This window comes from Phyllobates terribilis, unplaced genomic scaffold (genome assembly GCF_046119375.1).
Source record: "Phyllobates terribilis strain yellow unplaced genomic scaffold, ASM4611937v1 Scaffold_7__3_contigs__length_470593459, whole genome shotgun sequence".
NCBI lineage: Eukaryota > Metazoa > Chordata > Amphibia > Anura > Dendrobatidae > Phyllobates > Phyllobates terribilis.
The window spans coordinates 238,391,138-238,397,137 of NW_027362767.1; positions in this window are offsets into that span (position 1 = coordinate 238,391,138).

Sequence of the window (6,000 nt, forward strand, 5' to 3'; positions counted from 1 at the left end):
CTCTCCGCGGCATCTCCAGACTCTGTGACATGTGATCAGTGTGAACCTGCTTTCATCTGTGAAGAGCACAGGGCGCCAGTGGTGACTTTGCAAATCCTGGTGTTCTGTGGCAAATGCCAAGTGTCCTGCACGGTGCTGGGCTGTGAGCACAACCCCAATCTGTGGACGTCGGGCCCTCATACCACCCTCATGGAGTCGGTTTCTAACCGTTTGTGCAGACACATGCACATTTGTGGCCTGCTGGAGGTCATTTTCCAGGGCTCCCGCAGTGCTCCTCCTTGCACAAAGGCGGAGGTAGCAGTCCTGCTGCTGGGTTGTTGCCCTCGTATGACCCCCTCCACGTCTCCTGGTGTACTGGCCTGTCTCCTGGTAGCGCCTCCAGCCTCCGGACACTACGCTGACAGACGCAGTAAACCTTCTTGCCACAGCTCGCATTGATGTGCCATCCTGGATGAGCTGCACTACCTGAGCAACTTCTGTGGGTTGTAGAGTTAGTCTCGTGCTACCATGAGTGTGAAAGCACAACCAACATTCAAAAGTGACCAAAACATCAGCCAGAAAGCATTGGTACTGAGATGTGGTCTGTGGTCCCCACCTGCAGAACCACTCCTTTATTGAGGGTGTCTTGATAATTACCAATAGTTTCCATCTATTGTCTATTCCATTTGCACAACAGCATGTGAAATTGATTGTCAATCAGTGTTGCTTCCTAAGTGGACAGTTTGATTTCACAGAAGTTTGATTTACTTGGAGTTACATCACAATAATTCATTATTCTTTTGTATAATGTGCTTTTATTTCCATAAATAATTGATAATCCATCCCTCCTGTGTATAGATTTAAATATGATAATCACTCACCCCACTGATAACTCCATGAAGTTTGTGACCGCGCCGTATTCGGCGTCCCTGTATCCTCACTGCGCATGCGTGCGGCCATGTTGGAGCCTTATCGCCATATTGTCATGCACTTGATGTCCGCGCCTGCTCACTGACCCAATTGAAGTTGGTTTAACACCATTTTACTAAACTATATCACTAATATTCGTGATATCAATATTTTCTTTCATCACTCAATACTGTATGGTAACATATCCTATATAGTCGCTAAACTAATAGTTACCTTGACATATCTTAAAAGAATATCTTTTATATATACAAAAACTGATGTTTTTGCCGATATGACGGATGATGAAGAGAGATTCCTTGGAGCCATTGAAGGTGATGTGGATTTCTGTGTATGCCCTCAACAACGGATCTAAAACGTAAGTACGGTTTGGACAAAAAACGTCTACTTACCTTGCAACTGCGTTTAACTACTCTTAAAGAATACTATGAATGGAAAAGAATCACTAGGGGGCTACGTTCCAGCATTAGACCTAATCTATTCATGAATAACTTTCTTTTGCAACAAGTTTGCTTCAATATCTAACAAGTATGTGACGCACCCCCTGGGACATATTCCTTTCTTTCAGGGGAATACCCGGAGCCGGATCAGATGGGGGTTGTAGTCTTCCGAGTGGCTGTGACCCGGTCCGTGCCCAGGGTGTCAAACTCAGTTGTATGTGGCAGTCCTACAGATGTTACTAAGTTCTTAATGTCGACTACGCCACCCGTTGTGTTGCGGTCACTGTGGCCGCCGCTGCAGCAGGGTCCGCTGAGGCTGGTGGTGTTGGTGCAGCTTGATAGGATAACCCCCAACGGGAGGGGTATAGCCTCAGGGGGATCAGGTGCAGAGGATGGGGGTTGTGGTGATGCAGTGTAGACGGCAATCAGAGACAGAGTCGGGTTATGCAGTTTAGGATGTTTACTCACTGCTGATGTTCTGGTCACTCCAGCTTCGAGTGACCTCCCGAGCCGTGCTGCGTCCACCAGGTTCTGGATCCAGCCAACCCCCAAATAAGTCCGGAGCGTGACCCTGAGCTCTCCTTCTGTCCTTTCTCTGGCCGTCCCCACTATTGATCCGCCCAGGTCCAGCTCCCTCGGGCCTTCTGTTGGGAGACCCTTGGCCTTGGGTTCCCTGACCCTCCTCGTGGTATGCCTTCGTGGTGGATGTGGTGGGTGACCGTGACAAACGCTGCCCACGGTCTCCGGTCTCTGGCTGGGGAGTGTTTTTGCCCCCACCAGCTTGGGTTCCGGTACCCTGTGCCGACTCTTCACCCGGGGATTTAAGTTGGGTTCTTGGAGTCCTTTTCTTCTGTTTCCCCCTCTGGGTCTCTCTCTCTCCTCTCTCACTCTGGGTCTCTCTTCTCCTCCGCTCGCTGACTTTCTCTCTGCAACTGACCCTGTTCTTAGTTGGTGCCCACCTTATATACACCCTCTATGTGTGAGCTCAGGTGGCCAGCACCCAATGAGCTCCTAACTTTACCCAGGCTGCTCCCCCTATCTGCCCCTACACTACTTGGGATGTACCACCCCCCTCCCACTCCAGCCAGGAACAGACTCGGTCGTACCTGCACATTTCTAAGTGGGAGTACCGTCGGTCTGCTCCTCGGAAATGGGATGTATGTAGTGCATGCAGCCTACCGAGCTCAGTTCCACACTCCTTCCTTACCCGGGAGTGGAATATCACACCTCTGGGTTGAGGTGCAATACCCCTGTAGCAGCCGAATCCTCAGGGTGCTACATTCCCCCCTGGTAAATCACAGCACGTCCTCGGGCTGTAAGACAAAAACATCACAAAACATACAAAAATTTTTATATAAACATAAACATATAAAACATATAAAACTTTATATAAATTAGCAGCATTAAACATTCTCGTCGTCTCTTGTTCCTCCTCCGGTCACTGGGCAACTGTTGACCGGGCAAAGTGCGACAGTTCCTTTCTTTAAGATGATTTAACAGTAAAACCAGTAGGGGGGCGCTTTAGGACGCGCAATTATATACAAGGGTATGGCCGCTCTCAGTCCTCGGCCAGTTAAGGAGGGAAAGGGAATGGCTGCTCACAGTCCTCAGCCTGTGGGATTAAGGGTAAACGGGTAAACAGTTCACTCAGCTGGTCCCAACGGGGACTATATTAGCAATAACAGTTTCTTTATACCCCGATCGGGTAACTATTTACAGCACCTACTCCGCTGTACTCAACAACGTCTTCCTCCTGCTCCTTCTTTGGGGATCTCAGCTTCAGACCCGTCCGGATCCTCTTGCTCTTCCTCCTCACATCGCAGCTCCTCCTCTGTCAGGCGATGCACATGGAGGGCGTAAGGTCCTTTGGCACACTTGTGCCGGGTAAAGGTGACCTCGTCCCCGATATAAAGGTCACGACCTCTGTGCCCCTCCGGCAGATGGGACTCCACATCTCTGCGCGTGACAAAGACGTCGCCGGGGGTGTTGTGGTCTCTGATGAAGCCCCACCCATGCTGCATATTGAACTTAATTACAGTCCCGGTGGTGCGGGGACTGTGCGCTGCACGGGGGTCCCTCCTGGTTCGGCTCTTCTGCTCGGCGCTCCTTATTTGGGCCTGTTGTTCCCGGACCCGCCTCTCTCTCCGCTCCCTCGCAAACTCCTCGAGCTGCTGTCGGCAGCACTCAGCACGCTCCGCTGCAGCTGCCCTGGTTTCCTGAGTGAACCCCATTAGGTCTTCTCCGGTGGGGTCCCACTCAAATTGGGTCTCTTCAAGCGGGGGCGAGATCCTTATCACGGGCTTCGGAGCCGGAATCAGGGGTGCACACATGGCCCCAACTCTCCTCTGGTGCTCCAGTTCATAATATTTCTGGGGCCAGATGAAAGGCTGCCCGTCCGGCCACGTGTGCTGGGCAAACAAGTCCTCTCCCAGACGCGGCACCCTTGGTTTTACGGGTGCGGGCGCGGTGGTGGTGGCGCCCGGGTTGCCCAGGCCTTGCGGCCAGGCCTGGGGCACCTGGAAGGTGAAGGGCACCGTTAGGACGGCGGCGCCCTGGGCTACCTGGCCTTGCGGCCAGGCCGGATTTTCCGCGGAGGTAGGGGGCGCTGTTGGTGATGCGACGCCCGGGAATTCTAGGCCCTGCGACCAGGCTGGTGTTACTTCCTGTTTTTCCACGCTTGGGGTCGGTGCGCATGGCGTCACAGGGGTCGCGGCGGCGGCTTCCGGTTGGGGCCTAGTCTGCGTCGGTGACATGGCGTTTTCGGGCACAGCAGGGGGACTTTCGGGCTCTGCGACGGGGAGCTGGGGCAGGTAAGCGGTGTCCCGGTTTGGGGTATAGACGTCCCCTTTACCTGCCTCCATGCGTTCGGCTCCCTTCTCGGAGCCGTCTCCGGCCTTGGGTCCTCCCGCGCCATCCTCAGAGGCGGTCTGTCTCCTCATCTTGGCTGGCGTGCTCCGGGTCTTGGTTTGCTGGGCCATCTCTCGGCTCCACTCCGCCAATGTCTCTCGCTGTACCCGGGCCATCCTCCGTGCGAGGCCCTCCAGGGCAGTCTGTGCACACTCCCGGTCTCGGGGGAGCTGTGCAAGGACCTCCACTAGGCCTAGTGGGGTCGTGGTTTCCAGCAGGCTCCTGACCAACGGGTCGGTGCTGCTCTGCTCTTCTTCCAGCAGGCTCCTGGCCAGCGGGCCGGTGCTGCTCTGCTCTCTCGCCATCTCCGGGTGAGCTTCTCTGCTACTCTTCTCCAGGCTTCCTGCCTCCGGGTGCGCTCGCTCCAGACTGCTCCAGGCGGCACCCATCTTCGTTCTTTTCTTTCGTCTCCTCCCACTTCGAGGGCGGTCCCGGGGCCACTGGGTGACTGTCAGCTCCAGGGGCGGTTCTTTCACGCTGACAGACACCTCTAGCATCACAGTCTCTGTTGGTGGGGGCGGTTTCCACTTTTGGCGCCATTTTCGGTCCTGGCCCACGATGGGAGGTGGCCTCTCGCCACCCTCTGGCACGCCCATAATGGCGTCCGCTCTGGCAAGGCGGGAAATCCTTGGAAATGGCGGGAACCGCTTCCCAGTGGCGGGAAACTCTGCAGATGGCGGGAAAAAGCTGTTAATGGCGGACAACCGGCGGGAATCGACTGGTGATGGGGTCCGATGGCGGGGACCCTCCGGAACCGGCAGGAGACTTCTTTTTGAGGTAAACTTGCACTTTTCTTCAGGCACGCAGTACCCGGGTGTTGCGGGCACGTAATCCTGCCGACTACGCCAAAGTTGACGCACCCCCTGGGACATATTCCTTTCTTTCAGGGGAATACCCGGAGCCGGATCAGATGGGGGTTGTAGTCTTCCGAGTGGCTGTGACCCGGTCCGTGCCCAGGGTGTCAAACTCAGTTGTATGTGGCAGTCCTACAGATGTTACTAAGTTCTTAATGTCGACTACGCCACCCGTTGTGTTGCGGTCACTGTGGCCGCCGCTGCAGCAGGGTCCGCTGAGGCTGGTGGTGTTGGTGCAGCTTGATAGGATAACCCCCAACGGGAGGGGTATAGCCTCAGGGGGATCAGGTGCAGAGGATGGGGGTTGTGGTGATGCAGTGTAGACGGCAATCAGAGACAGAGTCGGGTTATGCAGTTTAGGATGTTTACTCACTGCTGATGTTCTGGTCACTCCAGCTTCGAGTGACCTCCCGAGCCGTGCTGCGTCCACCAGGTTCTGGATCCAGCCAACCCCCAAATAAGTCCGGAGCGTGACCCTGAGCTCTCCTTCTGTCCTTTCTCTGGCCGTCCCCACTATTGATCCACCCAGGTCCAGCTCCCTCGGGCCTTCTGTTGGGAGACCCTTGGCCTTGGGTTCCCTGACGGGTTCCCTGACCCTCCTCGTGGTATGCCTTCGTGGTGGATGTGGTGGGTGACCGTGACAAACGCTGCCCACGGTCTCCGGTCTCTGGCTGGGGAGTGTTTTTGCCCCCACCAGCTTGGGTTCCGGTACCCTGTGCCGACTCTTCACCCGGGGATTTAAGTTGGGTTCTTGGAGTCCTTTTCTTCTGTTTCCCCCTCTGGGTCTCTCTCTCTCCTCTCTCACTCTGGGTCTCTCTTCTCCTCCGCTCGCTGACTTTCTCTCTGCAACTGACCCTGTTCTTAGTTGGTGCCCACCTTATATACACCCTCTA